We start from the raw sequence: 19,062 nt of genomic DNA, 5'->3' as shown, positions 1-19,062 counted from the left end.
ATTCCCAAGTTGGGCAATATTCGCTCTCACTCATTTTAAGAAGTCCGACCTTAAGAATACTGAGGGGTGCACCTGCTAACATCAGCCCATCATACCTTTACACCTATTGCAACAATTTTCTTCAAACCTTTGTAGAGTTCGTTGAGACTTAATCATTGAGATTTTCTCCTGAACATCCGGGCTCAATGACAGCTGTTCATTGGGACTGTGGACCAAAGAATGCTGGCCAGATTTACTGGATGGGAGACTCTACCCTGGGAAGCAGTGACTCTAAAAAAAATTTGGGGGTCAGGGTGGATAAAGAGCTGAATGTGACCCGATGTGATGCTGTGGTCAAAAGAGCTAATATGATCCTGTGACGCATAAACAAGTGAATCTCAAGTAGGAGTAGAAAGGTTATTTTACTTCTATATTTGGCACAGGTGCAACCGCTGCTGGAATATTATGTCCAGTTCTGGTATGTACAATTTAAGAAGGATATTGATCAATTGGAGAGGGTTCAGAGAAGAGCCACAAGAATGATTAAAGGATTGGAAAACATGCCTTATAGTAACAGAGTCAAAGAGCTCAATCTATTTAGCTGAACAAACAGAAGGCTAAACGGTGACTTGATTACAATCTATAAGTACATACCATGGGGAACAAATATTTAATAATGGGTTCTTCAGTTTAGCAGAGAAAGGTATAACACAATCCACTGGCTGGCATTTGAAACTATACAAATTCAGACTGGAAATAAGATACAAATTTTTATTGGTGAGAGTAAATAACCATTGGAATAATTTCCCAAGGGTCATGGTGGATTCTCCATCACTGATACTTTTAAAATCAAGATGGGATGTTTTTCTAGAAGATTTGCTCTAGGAATTGTTTTGGGGAAGTTCTCTGGCTCATGTTTTACAGGAGGCCAGACTAGATGATCACAATGGTCCCTTCTGACCTTGGAATCTATGGGTCTGTGGGTTGAGGATGGCTTAGTTAATGAGGCCTCAGTCAAGGATAGCTGTTTTCAAGAGGCATCGCACTGAATAGCTGCAGCTCAAGGAACTTACAGGCTCTGCTGTTGAAGGGAGGGAATGGAATTTTGGTGAAGTCTTGTGACATTGATTAGATCCCAGGTTGCTTAGGAGATATTTGACCATCAGTTTCTCAGGAATACTATTCACTGTCATGTACAAGTAATGATGACATCCCAGGAAACCACTCCTGACAGCCTTCACTGAGGAATATAGCCAATTAATCATAAAAATGACATTTCCTTGCTGGAATTGGGAACAGTTAGGCAGGCACAAACATGAGATGGAAAGTACTGCAACGCTGGGCAAACCTGTATAAAATACAGTGTGTCTATTCTTATCTTGGCCTCGCTCTGGGATTGTTTGCTGAAGATTGAGCAGCTCACTTAACATAGGGTCTCATTTCACACAATTAGAAGCCTTTTCTTAAAGACATTCTAGGCGAATGAACATGTAGACTGTATAATTTTCCTGCTCAGGAGACACAGATTCTCTGCTTCTATAACAAGCTGCCACCAGACGGACAATCTGGGGTTTAAACTACACCCACTTGTGTATGCTACCTGAGAGGGAATTTCTTACTGGCACTGAACAAAAGAAAAGGGTAACGCTTTTCAACTGCCCAATTATTGCCGCTGCACCAAAGGGGGTTTCTGTGGAGGTGCATGTCACATCCACACCGGCCCAAAGGAACAGATCATTACTGGTGACAAAAAGAGCTAAAAGGAAATGCAGGGCCTCTGGTTCCACCTCACGGGCCCAGACGTTGCACTGGTTTAAGAAGAGGGAAGCATTGGATACTGAGCAGCATGAATATTTTACCCAGCAGGGGGCAGATGTGCACATATGCAACTGACAATTTATTACAAACTGCGCTGTGGAAGCTTGTCCACCAACACTTGCTAATCTGCCCAGAGACTGTGGGTGATGTTGCCCATTTCTCTCTGTTGTGGACACTTTAAAAATCACTGCAAAAAAAGAACATAGTTATTGTTCAGCGACCTGCTCAGCTACTTCATCTCAGAGCTTGACTGGGAAGGGCTGTAAAAAAGCAAGCTTTGTGCCTGCAATCCACTGTGTAACACCAGCAGTGACATCCCTAGCAGTGACACCCAGTGTAGCTGAATGATGAAGGGGCTGTGAATACACGGTGCACCTTGGTCCGTATGTTCAGTGTGAACTGGAAAGTAACAATAAATAGTGATATTTGGCTTTTTATTGCCTCTTTCCTAAGATGACCTTATGAAATTGTTGAAATTCCCTAACTACAGACAACTTGCAAGAATTGTTACTTTCTTTTGTAATGTCAGTCCATAGTTATTTTCGGTTTATTATGCTAAGTGATCATAGATCCAAAACCTTTTGGCATTGAGAGCTGCATGATCTGAGGTCTTAATATTTCTTTGAAGCAGAACCTCCACATCATACCTCCGTCCTGTCTCTTGTCAGCAGTATGCTCCTCCACCATAAGAAAATTATGTACATGCACAGTCAGTCTCCGATCACAGGGCCACAACTTCTCCCCCCTCAGGGATTTTAGAACTTCTCTTTCCTACATTTGAGAAAGGAAATTTGCTAATGGCAAAATCACTCTTTCCACGCAGCAGCTAGCTGGAAATCACAGTTCCTACGGCACTGACTTGTTCTACACTGAGAATTGCGAATGTTCTGTGTTTAGATGAACAATCTGTTCAGTAGAAATATACGGGTATTAAGTAGAGCTGCTCAAAAATGCCATTTGACCAGAGTGAAAGAGACCCCAGAATGATGTGGGAGACCCAGGTCAAGTGTTTGATCTGGAGCAATGACTAGAAACAGGGTCACCCATATCCCAGTTGAACGCCATAGCCACTGGGCTATTGTGGGATGGGTCAGTCTCTTCTTGTTTCTCTCTCCTGTTTTCATCAAAAGGTTTCATTTATGTTCTGCATCGTTACAAAAACAAATTTCAAAACCTTTTGGAATTATTGTTTTCCAGCCAGCCCTCATAGTGAGGGATGGGGTCTTCTTCCGCCAAGTGAAACTCTGAGGCTTACTGTGGCTGAACTGGGACTAAATCTTTAAGTACCATAATTACTGTGTATAGAAGGCTCTTCTTTCATGGTTCAGCATCACCATCTGTTTAGTGTAGGGAACTGTTTCTGGCATTGTGGTGCATTTTGTATGTTGGATTTCAGCCAAGAATTCTGATTTCTCCAGAAGCATGTTTCTCATTGCCAATGGGTCGTGCACGTTCCATTACTAAGAGAGGCTCCCCGCGCTGGATCCCATGTATGCTGCTCTCTTATGTCTATGGGAAAGGAGCTCTCCAGCAATAGGCAGGCTTCCAGATTTTGAGTGACCGTGAGCTCATAGACTCCAACAATTGCCCAAACACATCCCACACATCTCCTGGGCTAGCCAACTCGTGTTTTGGCAGCTTCTTGCTGCAATGCCATGATGCAGTCAAATGTCCTACGAGGCAGTTACAGCAACATCCTCTACGTGCATTCTTCAAGGCACTGGTGACTCAATAATGCACAACAGTTTATTGGCTTTTAGTTCATCTCATGCAGTTCTGTTCAGGTGTGAATGACAAGCACCGTCACTGCTTTGCCTGTCTGACACCGCCCCCAGTTTGAACTCGTCAGAGGAAGGTAAGCGAAGCTGTTTGCTTAGCATGGTCTTTAACATGATAAAAAGGAAAACTGTGCAATGACCTTAACTGACATGGAAAAAAAATCAAATCCATTTCAAATTCATTGAGCATGAAGGGTACTTTTTGACATTTGAGAGACAAAAGTTGTGCATAAACATAGTTTTTCATCATCATGTTGTATTACCCAAACACTACATATTGTTAGAAATGTCACAGCAGTTATGAATGTTAATAATGCCATTAAAATAGTTCAACCAGCGTACACTGATTTCACTGAAAATGCCCATATCTACAGCAGCTTCCGCAGGGACATATTTTAAAATGGAAATTGAGCTTTGAGCAGAAACTTAATTTGCTTAAAATAGCTGTGGAGTTTCTACTGTTTTAAACTGAAAAAAACAAATAAACAAATGGAAGATGTGATTTTGACAAATGAGTGCAAACTTCATATGATGTTTAAAATATACAATTATGGATGAACTAATTATATGAGTGCATCCTATTTACATGGCAAAGCATATTGCATGTTTACACAATTGCATTTCAGTTTCTGAAATCCAGCAGTCTGTTCGGGATTATAAATGAATAGTTTGATACCACTTTATTTTGCAGGACGCTAATAACCATTTAATAAAGATGTGAATAGAGATTCATCCATTATATTAGTGTATGGCAGCTACCCCGCTGCTCAGTCCACTTGATTGCAAGGAGAAACATATTGGTTGTTTGGCTACAATTCAATATCTTTGCCATGGGCCATTCTGACATCAACCTGTTACACTTCCAGTATTGGCAATGACCTGACAAAATCCCATATATGTATACACACACACACACAGAGCATTACAGGTGATCTGCAGTTGTTGAGTGATTGTAGTTGCTAGTGAATGATCAAGACAGCATTGCCTGTGGCAGAACAATAGGCTGATGCCTTTTGACTGTGATACCCGGGTGTTCTGTGCAAGGGTAATGATGATAAAATACAGATGATCATTAAGAGGTGCAATTCTTCTTTCCAACACAGACAGACCTCTCAGTGATGTGCCAAATGTATAAGACACATTTTGCTCTTGCTTCATCAGTGAATGTCTTTTTTTCTGTTGGCTATCAGGGCATAGGCATCACCAAAACTCTTTTGTTAAGATTGAAGAATTCATTCTTCCCAACACCACTCAGTCTTCACAGGCGTCATCACCCTTGTACGTTATTTTGGGACACTATTTGCATGAAAGATGTGATGCAAAATAGAGCTGCATTGCTTATAATGGAGCAGCTCACTCCCCCTCTAGTGGCAAAGTACTTTTCAAGCTTTACTAGGCCTAATTAGCATTATAGACATACAGAGATTATAGATGGAAAATACCCACTAGTCTGTCTAATTCCTCCCTTGCTAAGGTAAACCAGACTAGTGCATTGTCCAGGCTAGTTTAAAATGCAATGGGGATTCTGTCACTTCCTCCTGAGAGACTATTCCACACTGTAGCAGATCCCACAGAAAGTAAATTTCTCCTGGTATCCAACCCAGTTTCCCCCTATTTTAAATTCCTCCGAATGGCTCTTAGTTACATCCTTTTGTGCCACCCTTATGAATTTTTCTCCCTTCTTGGGGTTTGCACCCTTCAAAGACTTATCATGTAGTTTTGTAGCTTCAAAAGGGCCTGGTCTTCGACAGTGCTGAGCACTCACAGTGCCAGCTAAATTCAGCAAGAGCTGCAAGAGCTCAGCACTTCTTGAAAATCAGACCTTGTGTCACTGTCTGGCCCAGCTGTGTAGTCAGGGTGAGAATTAACCAAGCTCCATGACCCTCTCTCCAGAACTCTGAGCCTTTCTGGGGTTCTTCTCTGAGCTAGTTTCAGTACACCACGGTCTCTCTGGTAACAATGCACCTTGCAGTGAATAAAGTATTCTAGGGATGGTCACACAAGAGCTATAGGCAGAGACGATTGCCTCCCTTTCTCACGGCATGAAACTTCTCATGTGGAGCCTGACATTGCAGTGGTCTTTCCTGCTGCCATGTCTTGATTATTTGACTGGCCACTTTCAGTCTTAGAGAAGGATGGGCAAGGCCTGGACTAGGACATCTAGGTTCCCTTTTTGGCTCTGACACAGACTTTCCATGTAACCTTGGAAAAGTCACCTTGTCTCTCTGCGTCTCAGTTTCTCACCTGTAAAATGGGCATACAGGCACTTTCCTATCTCACAGGGGTGCTGTGAGGATAAAAATCCATCAGTGCCAATGAGGTGCTCAGATACTCCTGTGAGGAGTACCAGATGGGGGGTCTCTTCCAGCATTACAGCCTTTAGGCTTTTGCCTCCTCTTTAATATCTGTCTTTCACTTTACTATTATATCTTCATTTTATGTTTTTCAAAGCCTTCACCATCAGCACCCTGACAGGCACAGGGAATACACATTCTGCCATCCACACATGGGCAAGGAGACAGAAAATGTGCATTTCAGTTCTTTCACTTCCCTAATTAAGCAGGCAGTGTCATCTCACAAAGGGCAGGCCTCCCACAGAAAGCTGCAGAACCGCTCTGGGGTCACAGTAATATTATTTACTTTTCCTGGAGTCAAACTCCAGCTGCTCATCCCACAGCAAATCAAACCGGGAACCAAAGGAAAGGACTCTGAGTGATTAAATTCCCCTGATAGGCTGTTAGCTCCTTTCTACAGCCCTGGGAGGGCTACTGCCACACCCAGACCCTGGATCATGCCCCTTGCCTCAGGGCTCATTTTCCTATTCAAAGACAAAACAAGCTAGTCCCTGAGCAAAGCAAGCTGCAAAGCCTAGTGATCTTTCCCTTGCACTGCTTCCCTCTGCTCCACAGCTTGTGCCAGAACCACTCCCACTTCCCACCCCCAACTGAGCCACTTGCTGGCATTTATAATCCCTTGGTCTGTCTCAGCTGGGAAATGGCTGATCAGTCGCAGGTGAGACTGAGCCCAACTCCACTTTTAACCACCCTACACACCGGCCGGCTGGGCTCTGCCACAGGGTTGCTGAGTAGTCCCCATCTCGCCCACCTGGGTGCCCTGCAGGGTTTCCAGGTGTACGGCTGACTGACTGCAGAGCCCCAGAGCCTAAGCTGCCACACAAAAGTCCTGGGGTTAAACCGCAGTCACTAGTATCCTTCAGCAAGGGGGTAGCCAACCACATTGGCTGTGGGCTCATGGCTCCCCCTTCTCCTGGGATCATATCCCCTCTTTCACTCTTCCCTCTCCAGGACTCACCCCCTCGTATCCCACCTCAAGCTGGCAGCTCCGCAGTGATGCCACGTCTGTAACACTCACTGGCCTTGGCTCTACTACACAGCGTCAGGAAACCTGCTCAAGGCACAGTGCTGAGAGTGCTGATGGTTGGGCTGCCCCAGCTTCTACAACAGAGCAAACACTCTTGGGTGCTTGGAGATGAGTGTACCCAGGGCTGACTTGGGAAGTGCTCTACTCTCAGCCACCCTGGGCAGATGGAAATCGCCATGATTCCTCCAAATACCTATTTAGCCACAGGGAACCTCGCACTCCACATTCCCGCTCCTGCTCATTCAAGGCTGTCCCCAGGCTGCACTGTGGTACACGTGGCCCGCACAGCCCTCCGCCCTGACCGCTTGGCGAGTTCCACTCCTGGGCGGTGCTTGGACAGGTTTTAAATGAGGCCTCAGAGATGAGAAGTCCTGGATATAATTAGGAAAGGGACCTGTGGCCCTGTGGTCATCTGAAAGTGCTCAGATGACAAACATTCTTGGCAGAGAAAAATGCTGTTTCCTTCCCTGCTGCACTTATGGCTTCCAATTCAAAACTCTCCATTTCCCCAAAAGCAGCTCATTTCCCACTCCCGCCAGCAGGGTGATTTTGGATGTGAAGGGAGGGGGTGGGCAGGGTGACAGCCTCATCCTGCTGCAATGGGGATTTTGCTTCTGACTTTGTCAGCATGGAATGCCTGCTGCAAACTGGTTCCTGCATTTTCATGAATTGGTGCTACAGCCATCCCCGGGATTGTGGGAGTGGAAAAGGGCTTAGAGGAGACTTGCTTTCCTCCTCCTCACGTCCTGTGCTATGCACAGCTCAGTGAGTCCCTAGCCTTTACATTACAGTAAATACACCGGGCTGCATTAGTCTGCAGCCTTGAGCAACTCCGCGTGCTCTTCTCTAAATGGTGTGAGAGCCTTGACTTGTGTTTTGGGTTGTGAAGCTGAATTGCATCTGAAAAACAAACAGAGGGACATCTGGTCCAGGTGCAGTAGAGTGACAAATAACAGTGCCCCACTTGGTGCCAGGCTCTGGCAACAGCAATTAAATTACCAACACTTCATTCACAATAAGATCTCACACCTGCAGCCTTACCAACAACTGGAGCATCATCAGGTTCAGTCAATAGGTGACATGATTACGTTTTCATTGAACCAGCTTTTTCATGGTCACAGCTCTAGGCAATAAGAGGCTGACAATAAAAATAATTTGTTGATGGAATGTTGATAAAACCCTGGTTATTGCAAGCAGTAAATTAAATGTGGACACTTCGACCTTTATTTCCCACCCAGGGAACAATATCCGCTCACACTGAGCTCAGAGGAGAATACAGCACAATCACTCAGTCCCCCCAGTCTTACCAAGACACTCATAAAAATGGAGGAATAATTTTTCAGAGAGATAAGAGCGTTATGGATGCTAAAACTCACGTACGAAATTACTCTTCCCCTGAGAAGATGTGTGCAGGATGGGAAGGGATTTCTTTTCCCATTTTTAATTTACCAAACTCTTGTAAACTACAAATTAAAGTAGCAATAGCAATTCCAAATGGCTGGATTCATTTAACCTTTATTTAGCCCTTAATTGTTCCAAAAGAATAATAATTTGCTTAGTGAACATGAGCTATGTGCTAACAGCATGCAGTTCCCACACAAATCTTCAGCAATGGATTTTGGCTACTGCATGTTTTCCAGTTGCTCTGTTCTCGTTTAAGTGTAAGCATATGATTTCATGTAACAGGAAGTGCCGCTTTCATAGTGAAACCAGCTGTGTTGTCTAATGCAGCACTGAAATGCATTGTATGCCATGATGTTGTGGGCATCGATAATCATAAAATTCACTGAGCAAAGGAGATGTCTATAAAAATACAATTCTCTCCAGAATGCTGCAGTTATTCACTTTTATGCAGTTCTTACAGATACGGGGCTAGATTTTCCGACACTGTCCAAAGCACTTAGTGTGTTTTGGCCATTGTATTAATAACAGTAATAACAATCAAGGCTAGTAGTGGCACAATTTAGGTCACCAAAGGCCTGACCTTGGGAGATTCTGAGCCCCCATAGCTTCAGATACATGACAAACCATTGCAGATTAGACCCTTAGATGTTTAAGCCTTTCATCTGAAGATGCATTCAAGGACCTAGTAGTCCAGGTGACCTAAACTGCAGCTGCAAAATTGTGCATATTTTTGTGGCTGCAAAAATGGAGCGCCAGTTAAGGCTGGTTGAAAATTTGGCCCATAATATTTTAAAATAGCCCAACCTGATTGCTGCTTAAACACTTCCAAGCATTTTCCCTGCAAAAGGATGGAAAGAGGGGCTGGGTGTCACAGGTAGCTGGCAATGTGACACAAAACCATTCACGGTGTGGTTTCTAGTTTACAGTTGGACTAGCCTAGCAGTGATCAGAGAGGGAGGAGTCCTTGTCGGTGCACAGAGCCAAGACTCAGGAGAGCTGGGCTCATTTCCTGACTTTGCTACAGACTCTCTTGAGCAAGTCATTTAATCTCCCTGTGCCTCAGTTTCCTATCTATAAAATGGGGATAATAATGTTTCCTGTCTCCCACCTTCTGTCTTGCCCGTTTAGATAGTATGCTCTCGGGGGCAGGGACTGTCTCATGCTCTTTGTAGGCAAAGCACGCAGCAGAGTGGGGCTTTGATTTCATATGGAGCCTCAAGGCTTTACTGTACTACAAATAATAAGAACAACAACTGAAGGGGGTTGACATCTGGCAGCTATTGAATTGTGCCTGACCAGTTCGTAAGCCAGGGGTTTCCACAGTACAATAGACTGCCTCAGAACTAGCACTGACTGGCATCTTTGCGCACAGTCCAGACAGGAAGGCTCAAGAACGATATGGCATGAAGGAGTCAACCCTTCAGCTGTAGGACTGAGCCTTCCTGGGGAGAGCGAGAGTTGCTTGGCAAGACTCTGGGGCAGCATGTGGAGGAAGCTTGTTCTGTCACTGCCCATGCTGTGCCTGTGCAGTGAATAAACAGAGGCCTTGGTCTCCAAGGTTCTCAATCTCACCGTCCCTTTGTTTGGACTCTATGACCTGAGCTCCTGTCTCTGCTTGTTCATTTTTTGTCCCCTGCACTCTGTGCCTGTGGCCCCTCCCATGCCTGAGGGGCGGGCCTTTTGTTGCACTGTGGCTCCGCCCACCAATCCCAGTCATACTCAGCTGGCACGTTTCACAAGGAGTAAAGTACTCTTGTAAATTGAAGTCAAACCGTTTCTACCTGAGCTTCCCTACTCATAGGAAGCCTTGATGATTGAATGAATGGGACACAATCTATGCACTGATTAGGTATGCTGTCTGCCAACAAACCACCCAAGTGTGCAAGCTTCAGTTTCCAAAAATGGAAGGACAAGAAAGTACTTATTGATGTAGAGTGATATGGGCTTTCTGTGCCGCTCCCAGCTTCCCTGCAAGGGAGAGGCACCTCCAAGAAAGGCTCTTTGCTCATTTAGCCTTAGGCCTGTGCGTGGCATGACAGCTTGGCTGAAATGAGCTGAATTATTTGTGGTGTTTTTGGTGAGGCAAATGGGGTAGCTCGTCCAGAGAAACACACTCGTTTCCCTTCAGACGCCAAGAGGAACTTGAGCGCTGAACACAGCAGCGTTGTGAACTGAACCAAAAGGAGAAACAAGAATAAGTTGATAGGCACAACAGAAGGGTTGCTAGAAATTACCAGGAAGGAAAAATGCAATATTCATTGCGGATTGGATGGATAAAACCACAGTTCCAGCTTCCAGCACGCAACTTAGAGTGCAGCGTTGCACTGGCCCCAAAGTGCATTTAAAGAAAAGGATTTAATTTTTAATAGTGGTATTTTACCAGTGGACCTGACTGACTTGTACCCTGGCTCCATGTGAATTAAGCACACTCCCTATAATCCTGATGAGATCCACATGCTTGCTGGATTCTGTAGTGCTCTGTGTAAGGATTCCTCCTGCTCTGCCCTTACCAGGTGTAAACCTGGAGCCTGTAATCATTTGAGTTGTCCCACTGATTTCTGGGACTACTCATTACTGATGTCAATGGTATTTGAGAGTGCTCAGCTTCTCTTGGGTATTTTAAGGACCTGGCAGGGTGAGTCCCTAAACATGGATATTTTGCCCTTTAAAAATTGATTGTTTTGTAGCTCAAATCTTTGATTCAGAGTCTCTTCATTTAAAGACAATTGCATTAGCTATCACAGATGGATAAAGAGCAGTGTACATGTGTATGGAGAGGGGAGGGCATGCAGAGTTAAGAGGCACTTACGGAGTTGAAGTGGATGGTTAAATGTATCAGTCAGAATGGATTTGCCCCTGAAACAGTTGAAACAAAATTACTCTGAATGTGCACTTACAAAAGCACCTTGTGTGGGCTCAGGTGAATTCATATGGGAGAAATATCCAGGACTAGGAAGAGCGTCATGTAGTCGGGTTCGCACATTTCACAGTGCCATAGTGAATAGAGGCGCTGCCTTGAGAAAGACGAGAATATCACTTTGGGCACTCGAACAAAAAGTAAAAGTGCTGCTAAAGGGGAAGCTGCTGCTTTGTGTCTGTTCAGGCAAAGCGGGCCCTAGCCATCCCTCTACACATTCTGGTTTCCTGACACGCTTTGAAAAATCTAGCAGAAGAGCCATTGACTCAGCATGTGACTCTGAGAAAGTGTTAAGACCCACTCATGCCTCAGTCTCCCCAAGTGGAAAATTGGGTGAAAAGCAGGAACGTCACTAAGAAAATGGATGCTGCACGAGAAGCTGAGCTTCCCTAAGTAAATAAATTACAACAGCAGCAAAACCTGCAGGAAGTCACTGGAGCTGAAAAACTCTGACCCTGGTGTACTTGTTCCACTTGTTAGCCTCTCACATGTCCAACAGCTTGTGGAGAATTCAATCTCTTTTCAGTTTCCACTTCATGACTGACTGCACCTGATGATGTAGAACGTTTGCTATCCAGTGAAGGTCGGAGTGTACTGCCTCTGAAAATGTGAACTTGGAGAATCCTTGAGATTCACTATCGGATTAGGTGCAGAGAGTCAGGTCAGCACTGACTGAGATAGGCTGCATTGTCCACTAGTTTTAACTAGCTCCTGGTTTGAACATGTACACTGCCGGATAATTATGCATATAATAGAATAATCATCAAAATTCTTATTATTTTTTCTGTCAACCATATCACTTGCCTCACCGGATGGCAGAGGATCCTGTTACTAGGGAAAACTTGTCTAAGAGGCAGCTTGTCAAGCTATCACACTTGAATTAACTAAAACAAGGTAAAATCTTACTGAAAATCAGGGAGTTTGTAGTTTTTACATGAGTCAACAGCTCAAAGTAAACCCTAGGCCCGTCCATAGTCTTTAATACAATGTACTGCTGTGAGAATGACACACAGCCTTGTAGTCTTCGCTAGGCTTTTCCCTCGTGTTGGCGAACACGAGGTAAGAACACTCCTGTTTCCTTAGTGAAGATGCACCTATGACAGTTAGGTGTCTAAGTGCCACATATGCTTTTGAAAATTTACCCCCGCATGGCTGAGTAGAGGGTGTGGCACCATTTTACCTAGGAATGAGCAGGGGTGAAAGTAGAAATAGGAACTTACTGGTACGGGGCTGGTTGGGGCCGGCTCTGGCCCCTAGAAGGGGTGGGGATGGTGGGGCTGAGAGCCAGCCCCGGCCCGCCCTGTACTGGTAAGTGCCCTCCTCTCCCCCACTGGGGTAGCAACGGCAGCCAGGGGCTCTGGCAGAAGTTTACAGGGCCCAGGGCTTGGCCGCTGCTACAGCCCCGGGCCCTTTAAACCCCTGCCAGAGCCCCCGGCTCCGGGAACTATATAAAGGGCCCAGGGCTCCCCTGCCTCTACCGCCCCGGCCCATTAAATAGCCCCTGATGCCCTGAGGTAGCAGCGGCAGGGCTCTGGTGGCTATTTAAAGGGCCCAGGGCAGTAGGGGCAGCAGGAGCCCCGACCCTTTAAATAACCCCTGGAGCCCCACCGCTACCCCAGGGCTCTGGCAGCAGGGCTCTGGCGGCAATTTAAAGGACCTGGGGCTCCAGCCACTGCTGGGAGGCCCTTTAAATTGCCGCCTGGGGAAGCTGGGCCGCCCCAGTACGTACGGCACACCGACTCTTGCCGGTACTGGCTTACTTTCCCCTCTGGGAATGGGTGGACCTCGGAAGAGGAGTGGAGGAGTGGGAGTTGTGTGACTGAATACCCTCATCAGCTTTACAAATCACAACCCAAATGCTTCTCCAGATGTTATTCACACTCAGGGAAGTGCAAAACTGGGCCATGCAGCTCATGAGAAGATGATCTCACAGATTTAGAGCCAAGCCAAATTTTGGCCAGCAAATTCAGGTATGGAAAAAACTGGCAGTTCTAGAGTTGGATTAGCACATATCAAATGCATTTTTTCGCTGGCTCATCCAGCTTCATACTGCAGATTTAACATTTGTGAATTTCTTCATAGCCTCACTCCCTGCTAGAATAGCTAGCAAACAAGGTCAATGCAGATATCTGATCTTGCCCTGTGTTGACTGACGTAAGGGACAAGGCATGATTCCTGTTCCCTGATTACATAACATGAATTGTGAATGTTACACTTGAATATCAATTGAAATATGATTTTTTGTGATCATTCAGGTTTAAAATTTGCTTTTCACAAGTGCTCACAGTAGCAAAATTTAAATGCTTTGAATTTGCGTAGGAAGTGTAACATGAAAGCATTCTGCAGATGGCCAAAGACATCCCCAGAGCAGACTATGTGTCACCCACTGTCACTCACAATTGCATTCTGAATCCTTGTTTTCCAACCCATCAATGTGCATTTAGTTCCTTTGGGGCCTGAGTCAAAGCCCATGATGGCAATGGAAAAATTCCGATTGGTTTCTGGATCAGGCCCAAATGATGTAAGGGAGTGTGCTGTGCTGTGTGAGCGAGAGAGAGATTGCATTCCAAAGAAATACTGTTGTCCTTTAATTCCCTGAGAAAACAGAAATAAACCAGGTACAAATAAAAGATTAAATTGGCAAGATAAATACAGCTGCTGAAGCCAAGGTGTTCATTGCCACCTTGACGTGAGCCCTGGTGGAAACAATAGCTTCCTCAGTGTGCGAGGTTCTAGAGAAACCTGGCTGCTTGTGCTTCCATTCCTTTTACCATGCATGTGATTAAACTCTGGCCCCATTTGTTTTAAAGGCCTGCCTCAATCTGACCTGTGTACAGGACTTGTGGATTTCTCATTACTGCCTTTGAAAGGGTGGAAGAGAAAATGCCTCCGGCCTCATGTTCCTTTGGTTCAAGCTGTGCCCATAAAGCATCACAGATACAGCAGGAGGAATAAAGAAGAGCAGTGCTGTGTAGAAGATTGAAGGCACGTGTGTGTTCCTGTCCACACATGCTGGGGATTGGTGAAGGACACAGAGAAGAGTCCCCTCCGCTCCTCTTTTCAATACCTCTTTGGAAGCGGAGGACACACACCCACTGACATCCAGGTCCCAGTTCGATACTGGCCAATAACCTCAAAGATTGGTTCAGCTTACATGGGACTGAAAATACCCCATGTTCTCAGGGAAGCGCTGAGCCTTTTATTTTCCATTTAGAGTCAGGATCAAATTCCCAAATAGCTGAGCCTTCGAAGGGTGTGGTTCCGCTTTGTCTCCCAGGGATATTCGCTGTGAGAGAGAGAGAGTGCTAGATGAGTGGAAGGCACTGAAGGTTTTCCATCTTTAGAAGGAAGACACGAGCCCTTGAGCAAGGCATGCAGACCACAGGCTGTTTCCTCTTTAGTGCGCGTTAAACATTCAGTGACAGGCAGGGCAGCAGGGGGCAAGTGTCCTGAACAGCAGTAGAACGATGACTCCGGCAGCTCCAAGCAATGAGGAAGACCCAGAGGTTCTAGACTGCAGGAATTTATGAGGCGCTTGCAATGCTACTTCTCCTGTTACTTTTAAGGATCTTAGATACTCAGCCAAAAAACTGGAATAAATAGGAAGAGCTTGTAGAGCAAGGGGGACTGCGGATGCCCCAGTCCAGCCAGGCTCTCCAGCCCACGTCTTGCTTTAAGCTATGAGCGGTTCCACTGATTTCAGGTCTGACTGTGGCATGTATTAGTGTTATTTATATTATACTATTACAAGACTATAACAGGGTTCAAAAAAGAACTAGATACATTCATGGAGGATAGGTCCATTAATGGCTATTAGCCAGGCTGGGCAGGGATGGTGTCCCTCGCCTCTATTTGCCAGAGTCTGGGAATGGGCAACAGAGGATGCATCACTTGATGATCACCTGTTCTGTTCATTCCCTCTAGGGCACCTGGCATTGGCCACTGTCAGAAGACAGGATACTGGGCTAGATGAACCTTTGGTCTGACCCAGTAAGGCCATTCTTATGTTCTTATTATGGTAGTGTTTTCAGGCCCCTGCCAAGCTCAGGGTCCCATTGCGCCAGGTGCTGTACATAAATATACAGAGAGACAGTCCCTGCCCCGACGAGCTTGCAGTCTAAACAGACAAGGCAAAGAAAATATGAATATTAGAGCTGGTTAGAACAAATTCCAATGAGATATTTTTCTGTTGGAATTTGCTGGCTTGTTGAAATCAAACTCACCTTGGAACTTTTTGATTTCAACAGAGTTCCTCTGCAAACCAGGCAGGTTTTGAAGCCTGGTTTCTTGTCAGCTTGCACACCCAGTTCCTCAGCAGCCCTTCTGGCAGGCTGCTGCTCGGGAGTCCAGATTCCCAGGTCTGCAGCTCCAGGACAGTCTGCTAGTCCCTCAGGCTTCCAGGGTCCATGGCTCCAGGGCAGCCTACCAGGCAGACTGTCCCAGGACTGGGTCTTCAGTCCTTGTCACAGAAAATTTCAAAAATGTTGGTTTTCATTCTGAATTGGAACAAGGTCAAACGCTGAAATATCGAAAATCCTCTGTGGCACAGAATTACCTTTCTCCACCTCATTCTGATCAATATCATCATTTTCCCAGTGGGACACTAAGGCGCAAAGACATTAAGTAACTTCCCCAAGGTCAATGCCAGAAGTCTGTGGCAGAGCTGAACGCAGCTCTCCCAAATGCCAATTCAATGCAGTAACCATATAAAACTGACCTCTCTTTCTAAATCCATCTCTCAGTTTTGGCTGGGCCCTTTCCTCCAGCGAGGAATGGTTGAGAATTGCTGCTTTCCTGAGTTTTAAAGAGCAGATTCCTGCAGGAGGGGTTTCTTTGCCCACGCCCAGGGAGAGTTTGGAGTGTGAGTCACAGCTTGCTGCCTTTGCTCTGTTGAATTACCACTGTACATTTCTCCTTTGCCATAGCTGAGTTTTGTCTTTGTTCTTCTGAGTTACTCCACTGATATAGCTTGAGTGGTCTCTCTCATACATTCTGTAGTTCTTCCAAATGACTAATCAATTATTCTTTATTAGGTTTATTTGCTTCATTAGTCATTTCTTCAATGCTTTCAATGCTTCATTAGTCCTTTCTCAAGTTACTGTGGATTTCAAGCACGGTGGAGTATGGGATAATTTATTTTATTAGGTAATTTATTTTCTGGGTACATTTTTAAAGGTCAATTAATCAATCTAAATGGAGGGGTGAGGTATGGATTGCCATACAATTTCTGCTTCAACTTCTGCCACTAGGACTAAGATACACCACTACTGAGCACTTATTTATCCTGTTAGGGAAACGTACACTAATAAGCAGGATTACTTTCCTGTGATGTCTTAACCTGGAATTGCACTTTCATAATTAGTGTTGATTATGTGCATAATTAAAGAGATTGCTTCTGTGGACGGATGAACCAATTTGGATTAAATGAGCAGAACCATGAACTTTCCCTGAAGACCAAAGTCAGACTAGAACCTTATTTTCCAAGGTTTCCGAAAGTTCAGTTCAGTTTTTAATTTTCACATTCAGGCACATGCTGGTTTCAGCCTGAATCCTGGCAGATCACCAAGATTTCAATCAGTACCAGATGGTCCAGGAAATCTCGGGGGAATATCCTACCCTGGTTTTTGGTTTTTTTTAGATTTCCAGCCCAATTTCTAGATCACAGGGGTTAAAAATATAGCTGAGCCTAACAGCGCATGCCTTGCTGGGGCGTGGGAAAGGCAGAAGTGGCTCTAAGCCACCTTCATCCTCCTCAGACCCTGGGTTGGCCAAGGAGCAAATTAGTCACGGGTGCAAGGCAGAAGCGCCACATGGCTGCTCTACTCTGTGCAGGTTACAATGGTTCCTATCCCAGCCCAGCGACTGTTGGCCAGTGGGGATCAGCAGAGTTATGGTCCTTTGGCTCCTCCCACTCTAGCCCCGCCTGCTCCCACAGCGCAAAACGACTCCAGATAGGGCCAAGGAGCGTCAGACCTCTCCAGGGGGGCCGATTACTGGTGCTACTGAAAACTAAACACTCAAGTTGTGTGTACAAAGGAGTTGCACGTGCAATTGTACACACACATTTTTTGAAAACCAGAGCTGACGTATGCTGAGTTTTTCATCCTGTACTCTTTCCTTAAAGCCACAGAATTTTTCTTCTTAAAATTAAATTGGTAAAAGGGTTTTGAGTGTTTTTCCCCCTCTCTTCACCTGATTTTTAGAAGGAAGAGATAGCCCTAAGTCAAGTTGGCAATTTTGGCTTCAAATTCTCATTTCTCCCATTGCATATTTCTTGGAGGGAACAACTGACAGCAGCTTTGGTGCTGTGTTTTCGGCATCAGTTAGTTTATTTTTGCATCCATTAGTTCACATATTCAAGCATCTGGGAATGAAACTTCCTGATTATTATTATTTTTATCATTATTATTAGCAGCAGCATCTACAGGTCCCAACCAAGATCAAGGCCTGATTATGCTATGCACTGTGCAGATGTAGTAAGAGAGAAGCATTGTCTCAAAGAGCTTGCAATCTAAATAGACAAGGCAGACAAAGGATGGGGAAAGGAAGGATTACTATCCCCATTGTACAGATGGGGAACTAAGCCCCAGAAAGATTACATGACTTGCCCAAGGGCACACATTGATTCTGTGTCAGAGCTGGGAACAGAACTCAGAACTCCTGAGTGCCAGTCCAATTCCTTCATTTCACTATGGGCCTCAAGTCAGATTGCATCTGGAATGCAGACACAGTACCAGTTCTTTACTTTCCTAATGTTTTTTTCAACTTTTATTTTCAGGGCAACAGGCGAAGGATTGTAAACTTCATTAGTAATGTTTAGCCTTAGGAAAGGACAAACTTCAAAGTGACTTTCTGATTAATCACAAGAGCCAAAAAACCCAAACAAAATATCACATCCCAGTGCTGAATGTGCAAGACGGGTCTGGTAGCTCGAAACCAGAGATGGAAAAAAAAAGGGGGGGGACTATTTTCACCAATAAAAGCACCAAGTTCACTTCACTGTGGTTCATGAGGTCATCATCTGTGAGTATTAGGACAACTGCCACGTATTCACGAAAAGTCTGAAGATCCGGAAAATTACACGAATTATAGCAGCTGTGGTTATACAATCAGAAATTCAGAATGGAAGTGTGCTCATCGGTCACCCTGGGTGACGTTCACCATTGTGCACATGGCTGAAGCATCACTTAAACCCTCAGACTAGGGTCAAGTGGGTCTGTGCTGTCTCTGTGAACAGGGATGAATTTCACCCGATGTTATTCACTCCTGGTGCATCATTCAGTCAGGAAGCAGGAACAATAGCTCTTGACCGAGGTGGCCACTAGTGAGCAGCCAACCTGAACAGCTGATTGACAACCCCTAATCTGAGAATTATCCGGCGACTGCTTTGCAGTGCTGAGCGCTTGCTGCGGAAATCAGGTTTGGTTCATCCACAGTTCGATAAGCAAGGAAGGGGGTACGGTGATAACAAATGTTATACATTACAAATGGTTCAACCAGCTCTCAGCATACACACCCTGCTCTCAGGGGCTGGAGTAACTCCTGTCATTGGAGATCATTCTGATTTACACTGATCTAAATGAGATTATGGCCTAGGGTGGTTGTGCAGTGTATTTTGGAATGGATTATAATCTACCTAAGATTTCATTTTCCCACCCAAACACTGTCATTGATGGGGATATTTATCTGAGTGAGAAAGATTCAGCATGGTAATTTTGTATGGGATTTTTTTCCCACCAAAGTGAAAGTATTATATCAATTCTATGTACACAAGTATTGCAGAAA

This window comes from Mauremys mutica, chromosome 21, assembly GCF_020497125.1.
Source record: "Mauremys mutica isolate MM-2020 ecotype Southern chromosome 21, ASM2049712v1, whole genome shotgun sequence".
NCBI classification, from domain to species: Eukaryota; Metazoa; Chordata; order Testudines; family Geoemydidae; genus Mauremys; species Mauremys mutica.
This window is presented reverse-complemented; position numbering follows the sequence as displayed.